At 41.2% G+C, this 24,663-nt stretch overlaps 1 protein-coding gene across 3 annotated transcripts in view; it reads left to right on the forward strand.

Moving 5' to 3' along the window:
* The window catches only part of sgcd (sarcoglycan, delta (dystrophin-associated glycoprotein)), a 229,072-nt gene that overhangs the window by 10,790 nt on the left and 193,619 nt on the right, over positions 1–24,663 (forward strand). The window contains exon 1 of one of the 3 annotated variants that reach the window (XM_029447796.1): positions 9,230–9,413. The exons of the other annotated variants lie outside the window; for them this stretch is intronic. The gene's annotated coding sequence lies outside the window, so the exon portion shown is untranslated. Of the gene's footprint in view, positions 1–9,229; positions 9,414–24,663 lie in introns of those variants that run through there. 3 annotated transcript variants of the gene reach the window in all.

Below are 24,663 nucleotides of genomic sequence, written 5' to 3' on the forward strand. Positions count from 1 at the left end.
CCTAACGCCCGATTTTGCAAGGATGGTTGGCGTGAATTAAAAGATACGCAGAGGGGAGGAGGAGGCGATGAAGAGGAGATGAAAAATGGGTAATTATTGAAAACATCCACAAATCCTAGGCGGGCATATATCAAGCGTGCGGGTGTGTGTCGCAGCAAATAGTTGTTGTGTTGTTGGTGAGAGTGTAGAAATGAAATGAGTGTAGGAAATAAAAATGTCCCTCTCACTTCCTGTGACCCGTCCGGTTTCGCCGTACCAGTCAGTCATTCCTCACTTACACACTTACCTGCCATTTCTAAGTGCATTTAAAGGCATCTGTTTTGTCGATCGTGAGCAAAGTCAGGAATATTTTCTTTCCTACCGTCGGTTCCTGGGATCGAGATAAAAACAGCAAACAGATCTCGTTCATTTACTCAGTTGAACGCCAACTAGTCCGATGGGACTGGAGAAAAGTATGTGTGACTTAATTGTGACGGAGGATTGGCTCGGATCAAGGTTTAGAAAGTCTGTTGGAGGGAATTGAAATAGAATGAGCTCAGGAGCGATTATATCATATTCACAATTGATGTTTTTGCTAATGTCCCATTTTAGCACTGAATGCTCTTGGGAAACCTACCCAAGAGAGCAAATAAGCCTCACTGTTGAGTGCCAAGACGAAAATATCATGAAAGTATAATTTACTGCAATGCTGAACTAAATAATACATTTCAAATGAATGAATCTAAAAAAAAAAAACGAAAAAGATCTTCTGATATATTGTTACCCACCGAAATAATGCTTTAATTTAATTTAAGTTAGCCAGTGACTAAGAAAATCTGCTACAACACACATATCCAAATCGTCATTATTATTATTTATAAATAGTAGAGACCCCTGGTGATTTTTTAAAGTGATTTTTAAGTGTAATTATTTCAGGCTGTTTGTAGCTACACCTACAGAAAATACCGCACTGTAATCAATGTATGTGCCATAAAATTAATATGTTTGTACAAACCGTTGTATGAGGATACGTTGATCATGTTGGACTTGCTTCTCAGTCGTCTTTGACGTCTTTGACATGCTAGCACATTTAAAGTTGACACAGAGTCCGACATGACGGTAGAGCAGCAGGACTCTCCCTGGTGTCAGCAGTCTTCTGGTCACAGCTGCTTCTGTGTAATGAGCCTCTCTCTTCTCTGCTTTGGTTCCCCAAATACATTCCTTCACCTCTTCCTGCCTTAACCTTTTTCTCTCCATATTTGCTTTTTTTTGTTGTTGTTGTTGTTGTTGTGTATCCTCTCAATCTATTCTTTCTACACATCACTCGGTGGGTGTATCTGTCTACCTGCTTCCATTTTGATGAGGGGAAGAGTGGATTGAATTGGCAAAGGTATCTACAGTATTCAGCTATTATACTGTACAAGTGCTCAGTCAGTAATGACGCACCCAAGGTCTGACAAATGCTAATGTCTTGAAGATGAATGCCTTTGTGTGTGCTGCGCTCCAGCGAAGCATTTACTGCCAAAGTAGGCGGCACAGAAATACCTCAGGAAGGTATCACAAGGCTTTTCATTAGTTCACTCCCTGCTGTGCAGCATGTACACACACTAGGGTTTTTGTCACATAATACCACAACGCCTACATTGTAGCATTCCTTCCCTCTGTTTTCTATCACCTTTAAACGACACAACAGGGCAGCTGCGTAGACATTATCAAACATAACCAAAGGTTTATTCCAGCATACATTACTCCAGGACCACAGGAGGGATTTGAGCACCCAACGCTTTTTTATTCTAGCTTTCATGCCGCACAACTGATGCCAAACTCATATATGCAATTAGGACAATCCCAGCACTGTCACAAAATAAACACACGTATAACGGTTATTAAGTCGAAGACGTAGGTGTCACGAAAGCTGCTTGGAGCACAAAACAAAGGGCCCTGTAAACATGTAAATATGTCCCCAAACAATTCACACAATGATCAAATGAATGGCTAGAGACAGCGAAAGAAGACAAGATGGGAGGTAGTGCTGTAACTTCAAAATAATATATTTCATCTTGACAGTTAATTCCGCCCACAACAGGTGCTGCTAACCAATTTAGGCATAAATGTAATTGTTCTGGTCTGCTACAGCAAACATATCTGCTCTGTTAATCACTTGTCCTCTCAGAAAAACCAAAACCAAAAGGAAAAATGTTACAGTAGATTTCTTGGTTTTGATTTAATCCAATGTGACATGAAAACACATCGTTTTAGGAAGTAATAACATAAACAACATTTAAGAAGACCTCCTTAGATCTATCTTTGTGTCTGACCCAGAAAATCCTGAATTCAAATCTCAGACTTTTTGTCTATTTTTATTTCTTTTCTTCTATTATGAAAATGTGATGCAGAGAATTGATGGTGGGAAGTAGAAGTAGTTGCTTCCACTCTCCTGTCACTGATGTCACACAGCAGTCCCAGCTCATGCTGATACGTGATGTCAGGCTCTTGTCATATGAACTGCACTGTATTTGCAGCACCGTGGCAGCTTCGTGTCAGATGTCCTCAGACACACCGGGGTCTCTGTCCTCATACTGAAACAAGCAGGGTGTCTCCATCCCTGTGCGTCAGCGAGCCTTTCAGCTCTGCAGCAGAAGATTACCCACAATCCTCCTTCTTTTTTCCCCAAACAGTATAAATCTGGTGGATTGGTTGAAGAGCTGCTTTTGTTCCCTGGTAAACGGAAGAGCAAAACTAAAAGTCGTGTGTGTGTGTGTGTGTGTGTGTGTGTGTGTGTGTGTGTGTGTGTGTGTGTGTGTGTGTGTGTGTGTGTGTGTGTGTGTTCTACTCAGTAAAGCTTGTAAAATACCCTCTTAATGCATTTATCACATATTAGTAGTAATTTTAATTTTCAATTTACCTTTGAAATTTTTGCAATAGAGCAAAATTAGCATTTAACTAAATAAATCAACACATTACTTACTTGTGACAAATGGACGATGGACAAAAAGAAGAAACCATGATTTATCCAAACAGTTCAGTGCAGTGGTGTTCCAGGTTTTATGTGTGTGTGTGTGTGTGTGTGTGTGTGTGTGTGTGTGTGTGTGTGTGTGTGTGTGTGTGTGTGACTTTGTCTGGTTAAAAATACAATCGTAGTAATCCTTAAAGGGAGATGATACAGCGTTACATCAATGAGACAAAAAAAAAACGGGTTACGTAAAAGATAGAGAAGCAACAATTCTCGTCATACTTTTCTGCGGTACCGTCTGGATAACAGCACGCATAATGAAAGATTACAGCTGTAAGAGCAAAATAGCAGCAGTTACAAACACTTTACTCACTGACTCTTTGAATGCACTGAACATTTCAAACAATTGTTTAAAGCGTCGAAGTGTACGAGCTCCTTGTCACCTTATTCAAAAGGGCAAACGCTCCTCCAGATGGGTTGATAAATCCCCCCTCTCCACTACAGGGGACTGAATAAAGCGAAAGTGCTCCAAAAAGAGCCCTTATTAAAACACTCCAGCACTCGTTTCCTCCTCTCATGGCCTCTCGCCTGCGGCCATAACACCAGCGCCTGTAAACTGCCTCTTCTGACCTGCACAGGTGCTCCGGTCCAACTCTCTTGCCAAAAAAAAAAGAAGAAGCTAAGTTTGACTTGAGGCTCTTGCTTTTGAATTTTACGATGTAGAATTAAAAGACTGAGCGAGGGAAATAAAGTCTTGGATTCTAATTAAGGGAGTTTTGTGTGTCCCAGGTTGAGATGATTATAGAGAATAAAAGCTTTTAACAAGCATGGCATAAGGTAAACCAACGCCATCGCCCAACACATCCCCCATCTGGAAGACAACGCAGACAGTAAATGATGCCCCGGGCATGTTAGATTGATTGGCTGGAATTCAGTATCAGCGCAATCAAACTGAGAGCCACGACTGTCGGCCACCACACAGGATCTATTAGACAAATAATACACTTGGAATAATGGTGTGTGTGTGTGGTATCTATAGTGTACTGTCAATCCTGGCTCTCACACTGTCCCTTTGCAATATATCTGAAGTATGTATCGCTTTTTTTACGGTTATGACATGTAACGGTTCTGTCACCTTTAATTCTGATAGCAGATGAATGTTTTCTTGTCTAGCTCCAAATACAGATGTCCTGTCCAATTAACAAAACGATTACAACGCTAAATATGAATATGTTACTAAACCGAACTGCGCTTCCATTTCCCAGCTGAAAGCATCTTAAATGATTACATTTTGCATACAGTTCTCCATTTCCTCGGACGTACGCACAGTGAAGATGATTTGGATGGATTGTCTGTAACGACACACACTGAACACAGGGAATAGGACTCAAATGCTCTTGACTCAGAGACAGAACTTGGTACGGGAAAACAGTCTTTACTATAAAAACATGTCGGTACACGGGAAGGCAGTCAGCGAGGGAAACAAAACAGGCAAGGAGTAGGCGAAGGCAGGAGACAGAATCAGGAGACAGGAGACAGGATCAGGAGACAGGAGACAGGAGAAAGGAGACAGGAGACAGGAGTCAGGAGTCAGGAGACAGGAGACAGGATCAGGAGACAGGAGACAGGAGATGGGATCAGGAGACAGGATACAGGAGATGGGATCAGGAGACAGGAGACAGGAGACAGGAGTCAGGAGACAGGAGATAGGATGAGGAGACAGGAGACAGCAGATGGGATCAGGAGACAGGAGACAGGAGACAGGCGACAGGAGACAGGAGACAGGAGATGGGATCAGGAGACAGGAGACAGGAGACAGGCGACAGGAGACAGGAGACAGGAGATGGGATCAGGAGACAGGAGGCAGGAGACAGGTGACAGGATACAGGAGATGGGATCAGGAGACAGGAGACAGGATAAGGAGACAGGAGACAGGAGACAGGAGACAGGCGACAGGAGACAGGAGATGGGATCAGGAGACAGGAGGCAGGAGACAGGAGTCAGGAGACAGGAGATGGGATCAGGAGACAGGAGGCAGGAGACAGGAGATGGGATCAGGAGACAGGAGTCAGGAGACAGGAGTCAGGAGACACTACAACATGGAGGTACGAAGACAAACTGGCTCGGTCGGAAAGTTGACTTTACTTCTATATATTTCCGCAATAGCCTACGAAATTTAGGACTTGAGTCAAAACTAATTTGAAAAGAACTTGCAAAGTATAGTAACGTTAAGATTTAACATCCTACCTCTGTAAAACAATAATGAATCATAACTGCAAATTAATTAAGAGATACTGTTGATTAGGCCCAATCTGAGAAAATGAGTCATGCAGCTGAGATGCATGAACAAATGTCTTTACTACAATTATTTTTATTAAACCTTTATACAACAAGCTAAACGTCTCACTGTGATTACAATCATTTTTTAATAGAGCACTATAAGAGACCAGCATAAAAACAGCCTCACAGCCATAAAGACAACGCAAATAGGGCAATAATACAGTTTAAACAAGCATAGAGAATATTTTGTTTAAATATACATCATTACTGTGTTTCTCAAGTGTGCATTCAAATATAGAAAACATTGCACTAAAGTGTTACAGCTGACTTGAGTATCCATCCTGACTGTAGGTTTCCATATGAGGTTATAAATCATTTGTTTCACCACATTGGATGCTATAATATAGTATGTATACATATATATATATATATATATATATATATATATATATATATATATAGTATAATGCTATATTCATGCTTAGGGCTGTACATTGGATTTTCTTTTCTGATCAACATATTCGTGTAGGATTTTATTTTCATGCAGTGTTTGCAGATAAAGTGGGATTATGAAGTGGGTGACACCACGCTCTGTTGCTTTCAGTCGGTACATTCTATCAGTGCTGCATGTGAAAGAAACTATTCATGCTCAGACTGGACCCAAAATAACGATTAGATGTGGTGTTCCTGTCCAATGTGTTTAAATAGAGAATTGACAAAATGTGAGTGCAGGTAAAATCCCATCCTGTGTTATGTGTCGCCCACATCCATGTGCAGATTTTAGTATATGTGGGAGCAGTAGCCTCATGTATGACTTGTGATATGCAGAATCCAAGCAGTATCCAAAAATATAATATAAGTCGTATTATGGTAGAAGCATTTCTCCCTGGAGGCGTTGTCTCTAACACGGCGGGCAAAGCTCATGTGCTTTAAAATGCAGTGACAATTAGCAACAATATACGTGATCCCTGGATGTCAAATTGCATGTTATCAGATTTAAATGTCAACATCCACAGTTTTTCAAACATAAAGCCGATCTTGCTTTAACTTTAACTTGCTAATAACCTAAAAAAGTCATTTCAATGAACCATGGGGACGTCACTGCAGAAAACCTTCATATGCTTTGTTTTTAGAACAAAACCAATGTTGTTGTTTTGGCTGCTATAATCACACGGAAGAGAAGTGAGACGTTTATGTACACGACGGTTCCCCTGTAGATAACAGCATCAGATGCTTCATAAAAAGTGCTCTGTGTGAAAGGAATACACCAGACACAATTGCAATGCAGAGGATCCCTCTGGTCCCTGCGTCGCTCTGCTAGACTGGTTTTGTTCCCTCAAAACCTCAGTGCTCTGTAAATAGAAGAAAGGACGGGAGCATCAATGTTCAGCCGATGTTGGAAAATAAACTTGTTAGGAGTTGTATGGCTTCTGACTTTCATTCGTCCTCCGGGTAGAGCTGAGTCGCAAATTAATCTGTCAGCAGTTCATGTCTGATGCAAGAGGCTGTGCTTTTCTGTTATGAACTAATGTTATTGTTCTTGATTCTAGTATGGCAATATATATTTACACTCATTTCTAGAAAACTACGAGGTTGATTTGTATCAGAAACAGGTGGAACTTAAAGAGACCCAGACAATAACGATCTCTCTCTTTCTCCCAGAGGCTGAACAGAGCCTTTCCTCCCCCAACCATGTTGTGACATATGAGAGAAGATAGGCCTCTGTTAAGCCTGCCCCCGTAAACCTTCCGCATAGTTTGTGTTTCATATGCTGATTTAGATGTGATGTCCCCTGGATGTGATTGGCTGACGTGGTGCCCAGCCTCTCTCACCTGGCGAGTCGGGGGATCGTGATTGGAGCGATACCTGGCCCAGCCCTCCAATCCCAGGCCGCACTACAGGGACCTGACTGTACTTACACATGGCCAGCTCTACAGTGGCTCAGATTGTCAGTCGCCCACGTACCTCTCGCTAATGCTAAAAGCTAAGCTAACATATATGTAATAACAATTACATTGTCTTTGTGAAATTGAGTGCATACGAGGTACTTGTTAAACGTTACCTTGAGTAGTTTTTAAAGATACTGACACACACACACACACTCAGACTGTTTAGAGACACTAGGTGTAGCAGGGGTGCTAGTGCTTAAGTTTGTTAACAAGTGTTCATTAGTAAGTTCTTTCAGTCTGGTTTCATATATGAAGGAAGTTTAACTTACTGCTCATGTTTTAAGATCTCTTTTGTTATATTCGTTGAGTTAAACACCACCCACTAAGCCCTTTTTACCTTTGTTTTGCTAAGGTAACATTGTTGGTATTAAACCGATCTAACTTATTGTTAATAAATATCTTTACTTTTACCAAGAAAAATCTGGTTTTATGTTGCTTCCCTTTCCCCTCGAGCAGGATCGTAACAGCCTCCCTTGTCCAGCTTTCACTTTTCCACATCTATCTCTTTACTTCTTTCTCATTATCCCTTCTCTGCCATATTTCCTCCTCTTGCCACCCGGCCAAAAGTCCATTGAATTTCTCTTCATCTCTCTTTTCCGTCCACATTATTGGCTGTTACTTCCAAAGCCTGAAAATGTGTTAAATCACCTAGAGTACATGTAAAGGTAAATGTGCACCCTCTCCAGCTTCATCTTCTAAAGTTCTTGATCCGTCAATCATCACACTGCTTAGCTTGATGAGCTGTCTACCCTAAAAGCGTGTCGCCTGCAGCTGAGGTTAGCAGCATCAGTGAAGCCTCCGCAACCACTGAAGAAGCAGCCAGTCTGCAGGAAACAACAAAGCGGACAGTCAATGCTGTTGAGCGTGTCTTGTCTGCAGCATGCTTCGCTCATCTTGCATCTGTTTTAAGAAGTTTGTTGGCAGCTAGGATGGACTTGATGTCTATATTTGTGATGTCTCTCTCATCCTAATGGTGTACACAGCAAAATGGCATATTTGAAAAGGTTTGGGGCCTTCAAAGGGTCAAAAGAGAAATGTTGATGAATCATTCTGTTCTCTCTTTAAGAATAAATAAATTCATGGAACTGCAAATTTGTGAAAATGTGTTAAAATTGGTTGACAAAGCAGTAAAAAGGTCACGGCGTTACCTTTTTCTGTCAAATACCGTAACCACCTCCAACCCCGTCCAGTTTTCTCTGTCTTTTCTAACTATCTCTTTGTCTGTTACTCCAAAATGTCCTCGAGCAAATTGTGTTATCTTACAGTATGTGTCACTTGCTCTACTGCTCCTGCATGAAGGTTAAATGACAGGAGATGCACGGTGAGTTTCATGTTTTTTCCTGGCTTAGTGTGTGTATTATTAAACACGTCTTATTCGTACTTTAGTTGACTTTGAATGCCTCAAAGGCAAAATGTCAATTATTAAACCTTTAAGAGTGCTGTGTTTTCATTTAGCAAGCTTCCTGTCACTCTTGGGAGGCACTAACAAGGCCATGACTTGATCTGTAAATGTGTGGTGAGTCTGTCATGTGTTCTCGGAAATGTATTTTGTGAGCAGTTTTCAGTGGGACGTGGGGTGGCCCAGAAAAGCAAAGTTTTTAGTGAATCATAAAGGTTTTAAACAATAGTTAAATAGCCAGTTAACTATATAATAATAATAATAATAATAATAATAATAATAATAATAATAATAATAATAATAATAACAACAATACAAATACCTCTTGTTTGTATGAAAGTTAATCTAATTTCTATTAAAATATAAATCATTCTAGTAATTTCATGGAAAGTCGACCCCAGATGACGCCGCCTTTTGATTGGTTGCTCAAGGCTCGAGCGTCAGAGACGTCCTGTTTGGGTAAAACTAGCTAAACTACACGTTAACCTAAGACGAGTAAAACAACACGTTCCGTTATAACGAGCAAGAGTGGAAGTCGACTGTGATGCAGAAAAAAAAAAAGTCTGATAATGACGATAATTTGTCCGCTGAACTTCACCTGGCAAAACGCTATATTGAAAGAAAAAGCACAGAATGGGATTAAATGCGTGATGCATTTGTGTTATTAAGGTCATATCAAGATGCTTTTCTGGACTTACTCAAGCTGTTATGTACGTCTTTGACATTGCCAGTCAGCAGCTGCATGCAAGTATTTCTTGCCTACGTCTGCGAAAGAAACAGGAGTGATGACGCAAAAGCTGACAATCAGCTCCACGAGCTCCAAAGATCACACAACAGTGTTCTTCTGTGACCGGTGAGTACATACTAATTTAGATGGACTATTAGCTGTCAATTCAGGACCTTTAGTATTATTGTTTGGATCACTTGTGTATTGTGTCGATGTGTGTGTCAGCTCATGTCCTACAGATCATTGGAAATGATGATGAGCAATGTGAGTGGTCAGTGCAGTTGTTTTGTTGCAGTTTAAGTTCAGTGCATTCCAGTTTGAATTCTTGTCAGTGGTGACATTATGTGCTGGCTACAACTTCCTACATCTTTTTTTTTAGCACATATAATTGATGGTATTATTGTTGTGAGCCTAACGTATCGTTTTGTGTTTTTTAACGCATTTGAAATAGTTTTGTGTGGCTTCTGACTGTAACTGTGCATGGCTGCTTGTGTTTTGTGTGTGCAGTGTTGTAGGGTTGTAGTTTACAGTCACAGGCCTAAAAACAGTGTTCAGCTCAGTGAAGCACAAGAAGAAAAACACCAGACACTGGCTTCATGGCAGTAGAAGGGCCATTATAGTGACGTTGTAGGCTGAAAACTGCAAAACTAAAACTTGGGACTTACAAAATATGTGACGCTATTCATTTTTTTCCATTTTCTGTTTTTTTTTAAACTTTTTATTCATGTTTGTCTTGTTATACATCGTCCCTTTTTGTGTAGTTGTAGGTTTTAATTCCTACAATTATTAATAGGATTTATAATTCAATGATGACCCGAGGCAATTCAAGAGCACGTGCGTGCTTAATGCACACCAGGTCGGGACTGAACAACAGCATAATACATTTTCAGCAAAAGCTTTTTGTTCTGGTTCAATTAATAAGTAAGCAGTACAGGTTATCAGATATAACTACGAGAAAGACAGATGGAGCATATAGGCAGCATGATGTAAGAAACAGAATCAGTATTCAGTGGAGACAAGACTGGACTAAGAATATATGATAATGGAGCAATGTAAATAAATTACTCCTTTACCATTCGTCAATGGCCACAGGCCTCCAAGTAAGGACAGAAACCATTACAATGACGGATATGAACCAGAGCTGCGCGCTCATTGCACCCCACTGCATGCTGGGAGCCAAGCAGGCGAGGCAGCGGGTAAAACCCGGGCCTTGGGACCTCCTGGGGAAAACAAATTACCACTGATGGGGGGGGGGAAGAAAAGCGAAGTGTTTCCACCTCTCCCACACCACATTTTTACGATCACATTATATCATCTCCGCTGTGGGTTACCGCCATGATGGAGAAGAAGCTTTTTTTCTGCAGATTTAGTGGTCGGGACGAATAGTAGATGTATATTCACTTTATGGTCATTAGCCAGTGAGAAAAGTGCACCTTAGCTGCTGGTGCTTTGGCGCCTGTCCCAATTGTTTTGAAAACGATAGCATGGCCCTCGTGGTGTCATTTGAAACCCTGTAAATGCTTTCTGCTATTAGCTTAGCCTCTAAGGAGACATATGAGCTTTAGTGATTATACAACATATCCTATCAATATTAATAACCACTGCACAGCAGCAGTCAGAACTGTCTCTCTATATATAGCTGTGGAAACAATTCGCTTTGCAGGGCTGGTCGATAAATCAATATGATCATTTATCCACTGTCAATGTAATCATATTGTGATGAAATCATATATAGTGATACACAATGTAGTGTACATACTAACTCAACATTTAAAAAAAATCCAATGTGCAATATTTTGAGGGAATATCATTTGAAGATTGCGTTTTTGTTTTCACATATCCATATTAGATATTATTTTTATATAATATTTAGTAGATTCACATTTTTTGTAACACAAATCAGGGTAAAGTTGCCCTTTTAAAATTATGAATATTTATCGCGTCACGTTCCACCAACGCATGATGATTCCTGCTTGAAACGGAGGAAGAGATGGTTTGAGATGGTCCAGAGATGGTTTCAGCTTAATCACCGTGTTCAGTTAACCAGGGCATTGTTCCCCTGAACAATGCTGAGGAATGGCAGATGGCTAGACCTGAGATATGTGTACAAACAAACAAACACTACACACGCACACGCACACGCACGCGCGCGCATGTCAAGCATGCCCACTTCAAACCCACCACATTCAGGTCCATACAGAGTTACGTACACGCACGCACAAACACACACACGGTAGTGATGCTGCAACTTTGGTAATTAGAACCAAGTCGTCGCCTTTTGTAGCCTTGCGAGCTCTGAGCCTCTTTGTCTGAGGAAAAGAGCAGTCAGGCAACTAAGGGTTGAGTTATGTGACGCATAAGGATGGATCAGGAAAATGATACATGAAAAAGAAAGGTGAGGAAAGGAGGAACAGAAGCACCTTGTGAAACATTTCACTGTCAAAAGTTCCTCAGATTTATCAACCCAGTTTTCTGTCTGCCTCTCTTCAGATAATTGGAAGGTAGTGTCTGTGTGCACAGAGCCATAGGGAGACAGAAAACATATTTTGGCAGGGCTTGACAGGTTAGACAATGGTAGAAAAGAAGAACAAATGCTGTCAGGAGACAATAGCAAGAGGACTAGAAGAGGGCTGCAGTGTGTGTGCGTGCATGTGTGTGTGTGCACGGTTAATGGGCTAACGTATGCATGTTTTTGCATGAACATGCACACTACATCTTATGCCCCTTTCATGTAGTGTCCTTGCAAAAGTGAGACACATTGTCTGCTGTTAAAGGTCACAGTTTAATTACCGAGGGTTACTCGGCGACTGCTGTCTCCCTAAATTAAGATGCACTTGGGTGCCCTGCTAGTTCACCTGGTCGAGCGTGCACCCCATGTACTAAGGCTTTAAGTCCTCACCGCAGCCAGCTGGGTTTGAATCCAGTCCGCCTGTTTGCCGTGTAAAAAACGTAACACACTAAAGACGTGTCCACTTAAAAGAACAAGTGTCTGGGGAAAAAGATTCTCAGGTGTTCTGACATTCTATACTGAAGTGCCAATATTAACATTACATTCGTGGGTGAAGATTAAAGAAGCTTGTGATCAGAAGGTCCGTTAGATACTTAAAAGGGTAAAAGCCATACTTGCCCCTCATTCATTTCCACCACTGTGATGCCCTTGAGCAAGGCCGGGGGCTCTCTGTGAAACTTCCCAGAAGGTTAGAAGAAAGGTTTTGTGTCAACTATAGAATAGACGGTAAAGTGAAGTAGTATACGTAAAGGGCAATCAATGAAAAGAGCTGTCACATGTCAGGGTGTGTTTGTTTCATTAGTTAGCACTAGAGTTAGAGCTACACTTGAGATGCATGTGCAGACTGTTTCCTTGCCTTGGATAGCATAGGCTCCTCTAACAGTCCCCCGTCACAAGATCAAATCACATTAAAAAATACCAAATATTTGCTTCTTCCAGCCTCTCAAATGTGAGGATTTGCTGTTTTTTCACTTGTTTACGTTATACATTGATTATGTTTTGGCTTTTGGACTGGACTGTCAACATGGATTTAGGCTAATGTAAATACTCATGAGTTGCAGCTGTAGTTGGATAGATAGTTGGATAGATGTACAGACAGATAGAGAGTTATCCTATAAAGAGCTTACCATTAGCAGTGAATGGTCAGCAGGATTGTACATTGGCACAGTGCGCGCTGTTGACTCTGTATTACTGACATTATTTGACATTGAATTTGGCTCTGGCCTGATGAGCTCCAACTTGGCCCCACAGTGGGAACCAGAGGATGTTTTATTCATCTTGTCTGAAATAACCCAACATAAACCATCCTGCTGTTGGGGGTCTTCACCTACGATAGGCTGGAACAGGCTGCCTCTGCCCCCTAATAACGCCGCCCTCTGGCTATCTGCATTCCTTTTATGCTCCCCCGCTGGCTCTCTTCGCCGAGTCCAAGCACCCGGTCTCGCCAACGCTCCGGGAGGTCATCATTTCGGCATTCATGTGGGCACAGATAAAATGAGAATTACGACCTTGTTTAATGGTGTCGTTTAGAGTCATGCTGAGGCCTGAGATAGCATGGTGCCTCCCGTCCACTCCGTGGTCTCCTGGTTTTCAGTAGGCATGACACATGCAGACCACTGTTGGAGAGCGAAATAATCTGTTTTTACATTATTTCTGATTTGGATTATAACAGAAAATAAAGGCTGTCTGGCTAAAGTATGTGGACACCTGTATATTACAGCCGTATGTGATTTGTTTTGACTGTCTTTATGGAGCTGGCTTTGTGGGGCATTGTCACATTGAATCAGGGAAGAGCCTTCCACTAACTGTTCTCTCAGATATCATTGTATCCTCCTGAAACATTCATATTCCCCTTCATCGGATCTAAGGTGCCAGGTGGAAACGATGAAAAGAAGGCCCAGACCAAAACTACCCAAACATATGTCCACATGCATAGTGTATACAGTATTTCTAGTACCAATTGAGATAAGTATTCATAAATATGACACGTGATTCTAAGATATTGATCTTTATTCTGTAAGCAGCATTCATGTCCTACAAGTTCACGTTTTATTACTTCATCTTGAATTATGTATTTTTTTAATCGACTCATCTCTGCGTAGGCGCACGCTGTGACCAGTTTGTATTTCTGATAGCCATCCTCTCCGCTTAGCCTACATCTACTGGCGTCATTAACATCTCCTCCTACTTCTCAATTCAGCTTGGCACTCCCTCCCTGATTAAAATCACACTTTGATTTATACACTGCCACAGCTGAGCAATTGTCCACCCAAGCGCTGGCCATCAAGGTCATCTCTGATCTGACTATAAATAATCAATTATTCCAGCTAATGACCCAACAAGATCCCCTTTAGACATGGTCGAGCTTCCGCTTGGCGAGAACCCTCCGCCCCCGCAGAGTCAACAAGCTATCCGACATTAGCGGCCGCTGACACGTCCTCCCGGCCTCTCTGATGGACTGAAGGACCAGCTCTCCTCTGCTGTGACAGAAAACACTCAGTCTAAATACCCAGCTGTCCTGTCAGCCCGTTTCTCTTCCCAAACGGCCGATCTGCAGTGTTTTCATACCGAGGGTGTTGCGCTTAATTGGACGGTGGCAGGAAAGATTGTGAGAGCGATGTTGACGCGCCACAGGTCAGGAGATAATTGTCAAACCGTCGTGTAGTAAAAACATGATCAGCATGTTAGCCTGCCGGGCCCTCAAGGTGACCATGTGTCGGTCTGGCAAGGCTCCTAATTCTTCAATTGAGATGCATGGTAGTTTTTCCGTCGCATTAAACAAAAACCTTTCTATTTGAGTGTTTCAACCAGCACGGTATTTTCATGCATTTGTTGACATTTTTGTGCATGTTTTTCAATGAAATAAAATGTGTTTTGTTACTGAATCATTAAAGGGATATACAGTACAATACAACTAGGCCTAATAAATGAAACTTCCCAGTTGTCAGTAAACAAGCCATCAGTAGACGGACCAGAAGAAGATCCTGCTGGATCAAAATGTCTTTTAATCTTTGAATGAATGCTGCAGGGAAGTTTCTCCTGATCTCTGCTCAGAGGTCAGGGGTCAGAGGTGAAGCTGTCACCCGTGTTATTCAGTTGAAGGCAAATCTATTTTTGGGTGTTCACTTTTAGCGAACACCATAATCCTGTGCAATTAAATGGACCACAGATGGCCCCGGTGCCATTTCTGTGTCTGGCAAACAGAGCTAGAGCACAAGTAAGTATTTCTGTTTCTTCTAATTGTGTTGGATGTTTTTGTAAATCTTCACCGTGGCCTGCTGGGAGATGAAGCAACATTTAATTTTCAAACAAAAACATGGTTTAACCGCCGTCTGGGGTGGTTGTGTGATTTTGTGTGTCTTTCATCATTGCCACTGCAAAAAAACAACAACCAGAAAAACCCCACAGTAACCCAGTTGGGAAATGAATTTCAGATTCATCACTGCAGAGCATCGCTGCACCCAGCTCGGTCTTCAAGGGAGGATTGTTTTCCAATCGCCTTATTTTGCTTTCGCCCGTTGGGAATGATAATGATATGCTTGTTTTACAAAATGATGTAGTTTGAACACTTAAAAATGTGCTGCACTCCAGAGTCGGGTTCAATTTCTGCTCTTGTTAGCGTGGGAGGGGTTGGATAGTAACTATACGTTTAGAAAAATAATAAAGATGGAATCGTTAGACCTAAAACACAACTGGGAAGAAAACAAGAGTTAAGATCATACAAAAAAAGCAATTGTTTTTTGTTCAGTCGCTCTATCTCTTATAGTAATCTTTATATCAACTAAAGGAGAATCCACAGCGAAATCAAACGATATGCAACAGTGATTTGATTTAATTTACGTCTTCGCAACTTTCACAGCGCTGCTTATTATCTACTTCTCTGGAAGAAACATGGCATCAATTTTACATATCACACAAGCATGTGTCTTAAACTATAATTTTTTTCAATGCAAGTCGTGAGGTAATTAAAACTCTAAGCTTCAGGAACTGGTTGACAGTGCCAGTGCTCATTACTCCTGTCTGTCTTCTGTCGCTCATGGTAACAATTTGATTTGAGATCTTTTCCTTTTTTTTTTTTTTTTTTTTTTAAAGAGAAACGAGACGTAAATCTTAAAAAGCATGTCATGTATCCTCGCAGCCGCACGTCTCTATCAGAAGACCTGTCATGTCCTCTGGCTGACATGGAACTCACACAGGGGGGCGGACATGTTCGTCTTGTTTGAATGCAGAAGGGGAAACGATGCCAGTCTGCTTCCTTTCCTCTGCTGTTTTGCCCTCAATCTGTTTCCTGAGTCATCTGCTAAAGTCTTGCTGATGTACTGTATCCTCCGAGTGAACCCGCTCACTGTTTACAGGTGCTACTCTGTGTCACTGGCTCGGTCGCAGTTGAATATCTGTTGATGCGCCATTAAAATGAGCATTCGTCTGCAGTAGGTGAAACGTCACCTCTGTTGCCATCGACCTTGATCTCCTATTAGAAGACTTTGTTGTGCAAAAGTGGGCTGATGTGCAGGCATGTCTACTACACAATGAATCATATAAGCTTCCAGTAAACCTTTACTGAAATTAAAAATTGAAAACTAAAAATGTAGGCTGTGGCTGAATCATTCATGAGTGAGATATTGTTGTTTTCAAAGGTTATTCAGCTTCCAGTTTGTGTTCGGGAGGCAGACACCCTCTCCACATTTAAGAGTAGGCTAAAGACTTTCCTTTTTGATAAAGCTTATAGTTAGGGCTGGCTCAGGTTTGCCCTGGATCAGCCCCTAGTTATGCTGCTATAGGCTTAGACTGCCGGGGGACACCTCCCTGCTCTCTTCCTTCTCTTCCTCTCTCCTCCCCTCCCTCTCTCTTCTTCTCCCTCTCTATCTGTATGCATTTATATAAATGTATGTTACTAACTCATCATCCGGGGCATCATCCCCGGAGTTTCTGTGTCTCATGTGGCAGGTTGCCACTGATAAAGTTTACGTCAGGATCATGAATCGTGGCTGCGCCTGCTGCCCTGGTCCTGCTGGACACCGGGAAGCCTTTTTGACATTTTCCTGGATTCATCCAAACTTTCTCTTTTTCAACACAACATAATTTTCTGTCAAATGTTATATTTGTACTATGTTGTTTATCCTGTACACACGACATCTATTGCACGTCTGTCCGTCCTGGGAGAGGGATCCCTCCTCAGTTGCTCTCCCTGAGGTTTCTTCCATTTTTCCCCCTTTAATTCTGAGGTTTCTTTTAGGAAGTTTTTCCTTGTGCGATGCGAGGGTCTAAGGACAGAGGGTGTCGTAACCTGTACAGTCTGTAAAGCACACTGAGACAAATGTATAATTTGTGATATTGGGCTATATAAATAAATTTGATTTGATTTGATATTATAAAGCACTAACATAATATTCTGGTTAACTGTTGTTGTAAGACGTCTTGCAGTCATTTCACAATCGTCAAAGATAACATGAGATGGTTATTTGAAATTCAGTACATGGAAATGTAACACAAACACACAATGATGGCCATTTCAAAGATCTTTACCTGGTTATGTAAAGGGAAAGAACTAGATAACAGGATCAAAAAGGGAAAAGGAATTGAAACTCCAAGTGGAGCATTAGTGAAGTTTTACTAAATGTGATTACTGTAAGAGCCTTTTTTAGAGTTTGCTAAACGTTCATACAGGAGAGACGTAAAGATGACAAAAAGGGAAATGTATTGATTGGTTTGAGTAAAAACAAGATGGCAGGGGAATAAACTGATTGGATAAAAGGCTTTAGAAACAGATTAGTCATACTGTATGTCAGAAGTGCTGGAGGGAGTTGGACCCACTGAGATGTAAGTGTTGCCATAGTGGCAGAACCAGGGTGCTTTTTAACTTGGAGCTATGATTGTGCATGTGTTGAAGGAGTCAATGGCATTGACTTACAAACTGAAAATTAGGTGGTGATTTTAGAAAATACAGCCCGGAAGTAATAATACTCTGGGAACTGTTTTAGTTATCTCTATGATGTCAAGTCGTCGCTGAGCGATGTTGAGGAGGATGGTGGAAAGGACTAAAGCTAAAAGTAGTTATTCCACCATTCGTTTTTCTCATGGATCTCAAACACATGTGTGTGTATTATCAGAGACCAGCGGATGACGTGTACTGGTTAACATTGTGTTTAGTCGATTCCACAGCAGTAAGCACGATGTCAGCATGTTCTTAAAACTCGCTTTGCTCTGAGAAGTTTGACCGATCTTGTGTGGTGCAGTACTCGTGGTACCTGTGGTGCACTCTTCCAAGTCATTTAATAATTTACTGGGCTTCCCTCAATAAGCAAACCGTGACTTTGATTTTGCACATATTCAGTTTCTCTTCTCAAAATTAAGTCCGAATGAAATTCAGTTCAGAGGTCAATCGCTGTTCTGGATCTGTACCCATCATGTAGTTCACTTCAGTTAAAATGGCACGATCTTCCCCTGAGAAATATTACATAAAACAGGTGCAAAGTAATTACATTTTTACTCTCAATATATTGTACCTTGCTGCGACTCGGGTTCTCTTTCCTTTATTAATCTGTACAAAGCTGCAGCCGCTTCATCCTGTCGCTTTTCTGTCTCGGCTGCAAAAGACGTGACACTCGGGGTTTACGACCTCAACGTCATAAAGTTAATTTTAGTCTCGCGGTGACACAAAACAGGCAGACAGACGGGCTCGTGAGATGACCCGCGGCTGGTCATCAGCACACCCAGCATCAAGTCGTCGCCATAGTAATGAAAGCTTCCTGTATATCAAGTAACACGGCTGTCGAGAGGATGACGGAAGAGGTGGAGGTTCGAGTGAGAGAGGGAGGAGCTGGTATTTCTCTGGATGTGTGTTGGATTCATTAGCGCTATATACATTAAGATTAAAAGGAACAGTGGAATATTATTTATTATTGCGTTGACCAATGAAATATGACCATTATAGTATCGGTTCGTACGTCCAGCATAATATAAATGATTATAGCTTATACATCATCTTACAAAGGCAGGAAGCTATCTATAACCCGTATCACTGACCTTAGCAGTTGCTACTGCAGTTGCATGTCAACATTGGTTGTTTTGTTGCATTAGCCTCCTGGTTGATTAGCTAATGTAGCCCAAACATTTGTTAAGTTAAACTATGTTTTACAGAGCGTACAACCACCACGTGTTTTGGAATTTGGACTTCAAAATACATATTCAAGGGAGAATCTCTGGTCTATTTGTAGCCTGGTTGGTATAAACAGTATAACATATACTGCATGTACAGCTGTTATACTGTCGTATTTGTATACAGTTCATTACAACAGACTTGTGCCTCTGAGTGTAGCAGCTGGCTGCTTAGTGTATTCTAGTATCTTGATGGATTGACTGGCTGACATGATCTGCTGCAACATATGTAGAGACTCCACAATAACCTACACTGCCACAACTACTAATTAAAGTCCCTGCAGGACAAACAAATAGCAAATTAACTCCCCGAAAGCAAGTTTCAGCTCTGTTGTTCCAGTTTCTCCTGCGTCCCCTTCAGCACCTCCGACTCTACGTCGCCCAGCGCTAGAGTCCTCTCGGGTGTAGAAGCATTGAGCGGCGTTCATTCCAGCCTCTGCCACCTGTCCCACTCCGTCAGTGTCATGAGCAGGCCAAAAGCCATCGGTTAGATATTGCCACTGGCTCACAGAAGGGTTCTTTCACAGGTCATTACTTACCAGAATAGCGGGCTGTTTACGAAGCCATTACCGCAGGCACTCAGGGTTTTCTGTGTTTTTTTGGGGGGGTCTGTTTGAGTGCTTGGTGTATCTAATTATATCTTATCATCTGGGATCATGTAAGGGCAGAATATCCAGTTGGATGGGGTGAAAGCGGACATGGCGAGGAGTCAGAGACTTCCTGTTTGACCCACTATCATTAAAACCTTTTATAATGTCCTTCATTCACAACAAGGCTGCAGAAACACGTCTTGTCCAAAACATTAATACTAGATTACAACAGTATAGCAATATATGTGCTACCTTATGGGAAAAATAGGAGGGACATGCATTAAATCATTTGTGGAGAAAACAATGTCGTTTCTGACATAATTTGTTTGCTTTCTGCCTGAACAGTCCTGCAGAATACCTTTTGTTCTTGGATGTATGGTGAAGAAGCTTTAGCAGAGACAAAGTCTTTGAAGATTACTACCTGCATGACGATTTGCTGGGAAGAGTAGTGCTTCTGCACCTGGGGCTCACCAAGAGGTCACACGTTATATTTTGAGGGATCATAAGATGATCAACGGGATAATGAACCAATATAAAAAAGTTAACTTTTTTTTTTTTTTTTCTTGAAATATTTTCCTCCTCAGGTATATAAATGTATTAAAGAACAAATACTCTGAAAAGGGAAACAATCACTTTCTGGTTGACATGCCCACAGCCAATTGGCATATCTGTATTTTAACAGGTCACAAGACAAAAAGTGTGAGAATCTCTGGTCCAGAACACAATGACCTGCAACACAGTGTTCATTCTGCCTCATGTGAATACAAAGGTGTTTTTGTCACGAGGGATGAAAACCTCTCAATGGCATCGTACATTCACTTCAGTCAAACAATCACATTTCTTCTCAGAAAGAAGACAAGCAGCGGGTCGATGTTTAAGAACACATAAAAGCATTTCGATTGATTTATTTTTGCCAGAGAGCTATTAATGTGTCTGGTCAGGCCTGTGTCTCCGTATCAAAAGCAATCGTCTTTCTCCCTAGCATCTGGTCTGTAACTTCTGTAACCTCTTTAGACGGGGTCACGCCAACATCCCTCAAAACCGTCTGAATAAAGACATTCATCTTTTTGCTAATGCATCAATAAAATTGCTCGTATAATTGGACACTCCAGTAAATGTTGATTAAAGACCTCTAACACTTCAGCTGCCGGATGGCCGTCTGAAAGGAAAGCCCCACTGTATTTCATAAACTCGTTCTATAACACTCAGGATGAAATATAAAGCACCATCCATTATCTTTGCTTATTTTTGTCCCCAAACTGAGAGGCAGTGTGTAAAATAATAAGTTCTAAAAAGTGAGATAAAGGCTGGGGTTTGGTAATTTATCTAAAATGCTAATATTTTCTCTGGACAAAAAAAAAACTGCAGAATAATTTAATACAGTTCAACTCTATTACATCCTGCTGCAGTGATAAGGGGGAGTTATCTGCTGGCCTGGCCTGTTGAATGCTAAGTGATGTCATTTTTTGGTCTAGTGAATTATCTTAGGCCGTTAAAGCTCTGCATAAACACAGAGGTGATAAGGACGTTTTGGACTCGTGTCGCTTCAAATTCCAGTTTTCAACAAGCTCTAATCTTCAGTGAAAAGTGTTACATACTGAAAATACATTTTTGTAAGTGAAATATGTGAAATGAATGGTTTATTTCTACCCATATCGCAGTGTACTCGCAATGTAGATTACTGAGCACTCGTGTACTGTCAGAGTGACACACTAAAGTCATGTTAACCTAACTCAGGTCCCTCTGACATAGACTTACTAAGAGTGTGCTATACAATGTGAATACACTTCACATGCTTAAATACGTACATTTGATCAAAAGTATACAGTTGGTGCAATTTTCCAGTTTATTAAAATGAACGTTACATATCTGTCGTCTTGAAGGTGTACGTTACAGTACATATATTCAATATATAGTATTATATTTTCTGCACGTGTTTTAATATCTAATGCAGAAAGTGTGTTAACTGCTTGAAGTGCAGCTTGAAATCCCCTTTCTTTGAGTCTCATATCTGGACCTCACTGCCTCTCGGTGGAGATTTTTATTTCAATCTTTTTCGACCACTACAGATGGTTAAAGTCTATAATCTGCCGTCATCCAGAATTCATAGAACCCTAGTAACATCAGTAACTTTGGCTCTGAATTTCTACTCAAACAGCGGCAAGGTTGCAAATAATAGGAGGCCCCGCCTCAAGTAAAGCAAAATATATAAACTCATTAAAACTAAAAAAGAGAAAAAGTGCAGCTGCAGGTAAAAAATAAGAAGGTTCAGTAACATGTGAAGCTTTTACACTGGCTGTGTTTGCATATTCCTTGAGCCGAGCTCTGGTTTATTTGTAGAACCAGGTTAAGCAACTTTTGTTGAAGTTTCGTTTTCTTAGTTTCTCTGGGGCTCAACGCTGCACGTTGCTCTGGGGAAACTACTACTACTACTCAAAACTTTACCAACAAGTAAAACACAGAAGCCATACCAGTATAAATCGACTGAATACATTTGCCTCCTAAAAGATTCACTCTAATTCATGTTCTTTGGCGCTTCTTCTATTGTCATGAGGGAATGAAAGCCTCTTTCTCATCAGAAACCTGCTTTTTGAATTAGTTCCTTTTTGCCGTGAGTTCTTTCGTGTGCTGACATTTCTATGCGGGAGATCAGTCTGTGTTGGCCCTGTTTAATCTATCCTTTTCCCTCGGTGCATCTGCACTCTTCAATCATTGTTGAGTCAGAGGGAAAACCAAAAAAGAAAAATGCTTAATTCAGGATAGATGGAGCGGCACCGCCTTTGTTTTTGTAGTTGTTGTTTGCCACTCGCTGCTGTCGCTTGTTTTCACTGTCTTTTCATCACATCATAGAGACTGTCGGTGTACTTTGTCTTCCTCTCGAGCGGAAGCCTCGGAGCTTTCTGTGAATGTAACAATGAACATTGTTGTAGTCTGTGAAAAGGAAGGTATTGACACAGTTTGTGTAGTGAGTTTAGTATTTTAATTCAGCTGGTCAATAGCTGCGCAGCCCTGAAAACAATCATACATTCCCAACAAAAGCTGTGTATTTGTTATTCAATTCAAGGCAAAGTATTTTGCTCCACATATGCTGAATCCTACATTTCCCATAATACAACCAGTGGTGTCTTTTTATTACACTGCATTCATGCAATGTTAGGGGAATGTAAAGAGTTATTGGGAGACAATTGGTTGGGGTCCGCAGGTTCGACTGGAGGGCCTGGTTCCCCTGCCCGAGGTGTGCTTTGCGGTTATTGTATCTGCTGTCTTGGTCCTCTGAAGGTGCGACCAGATTTATTTTTTATTGAATAAATTGACTGGAATAGAGTCGATATTAAATATAATTTAGAAGGAACTGCCCGTGATTGTTACTTTTGATTCCTAATGACTCAAAATCACAAACTATGAGGCCGTCTTGAACGCTTTCTCCCACTGCTAATAATAACCATCTGAATCATATGAAGTGAATTAGACCCTCCCTGCCTTGTAAATGACCACATTTATCAAACTTCATGTCCCCAGTTTGTAATGCAAGCTTTCACTTATAGAGTTGTAGACTGTAGGCTGAAACTGGGACACCTATGTCATCATTAGGTTTATGTTTTTATAGACGGTAAAGCTCCTTCAGATCCTTCATGACTAAACTGACGCTGATGTGTAAAATGGGTGGAATGCCCCTTTTAAACATCAACAAGCTAAAATCAACAGGAAACACATTTATTTTACAGGTTCACAGTTTAAGTAGTGTCTTGGATTCTTTTTTGGGGGGGGGGATTTGAAATGTAAATTGCGTCACACTTGAATGAACACCCAAACAAGATCAGGATCTGATTTGCAATCCTTAAAATTTCAATCTCAAAACTCCTGTTTTCTTTCGCCTCGGGCTGGAGCGGGAAGCAGAGGGAGGTGGGGTGAGGAGAATGTTGCTTCATGTCATTTTCAAAGAGTAAGAGTCAGAGTGGAAGAGGAGACACGGCTGCCTGAAACCTAATGTTGCAAGTAAATGAGTATCTCTTAGAATGTGAATTTTAGCCAAAAACACACACACGATGTTCATGATTAGCCGGGCGTAAGATGCCGGGTTGTGGATATAAGATGATATTTTTCCTCGATGAGCTGATGGCAACGCTCACACATAACCGAGGAAAGAAAACCAGCTCCCAGTGCTGTGACAGAAAGTCAGACATTTTCACCGTAGCTGCACCGGCGCTCGACTCCCAGAAGCTGATCAAATCTTTTTGTGCTCTTTCAATGGCCGGAAGGCACTGAAGCAATAGACCGGCAACTAGTGGTTTGAAAGGCTTGAGTTTTGTGTAACAATATGTCTGCCGAGGTCTATTTTGCAGCATTTTGAGAAGTAATAGGTTTCACTGACGGCTGCTGCTGTGCTAATGGGGGAGCACATAACAGCCAGGAGAGACTGGGAAATCTGAGTAGTTCTCAGTCTCACTGGTCCTTTACAGTTCTGGGTCGCAGGATATTACAAGCATTCAAAGAAGATTCACAATTTGCATTTTAGATGTACACCACCGGTCTGTCTGTACAGACAAGAACCTCCAGTCAGCTTTAACAAATGAGTCAAGATGCAGCCAGTCAAATGACCCAAATCTCCAATCGCCTACAACATATGTTTATATACTACGGATCTTTTTTTATACGATTTTAAAAAGTGTTCCCACTCACTGGATTGCGTCCACTGGAAGAAAAACTGTTTTTCAATCCAGGAAGAATGACATTCCTTTACCACAGAAATATACACAAGTATACAAAGCCGCAGTATTTTAATGGTCGGCATTCAGACAACTGTAAGACTCTCAACTAACTTGTGATTTGCTCAGGAGTACTTCAGACTGGATTGAGAGGAGCCAAATAAGACACATATTGTCACGACCTCGGACACACGGAAGGAAGACTCAAACGCACGACGGCAGAAACAAATGTGTAAGTGTAAAAAAACAATACTTCACTTCAAAAAACAGAGAATCAAACTCAAAACACTCATGAGGAGGATATACAAACTCTTCAGAAAAGCACCACTTCTTGATACACTGGTTCATGTCACATGATATAACAAGACGAACTGGCACAAGAGAAGGGGAGACGGGACTGTTTATACAAGAGG

Source organism: Cottoperca gobio, chromosome 14 (genome assembly GCF_900634415.1).
Source record: "Cottoperca gobio chromosome 14, fCotGob3.1, whole genome shotgun sequence".
In the NCBI taxonomy this organism is placed as follows: Eukaryota; Metazoa; Chordata; class Actinopteri; order Perciformes; family Bovichtidae; genus Cottoperca; species Cottoperca gobio.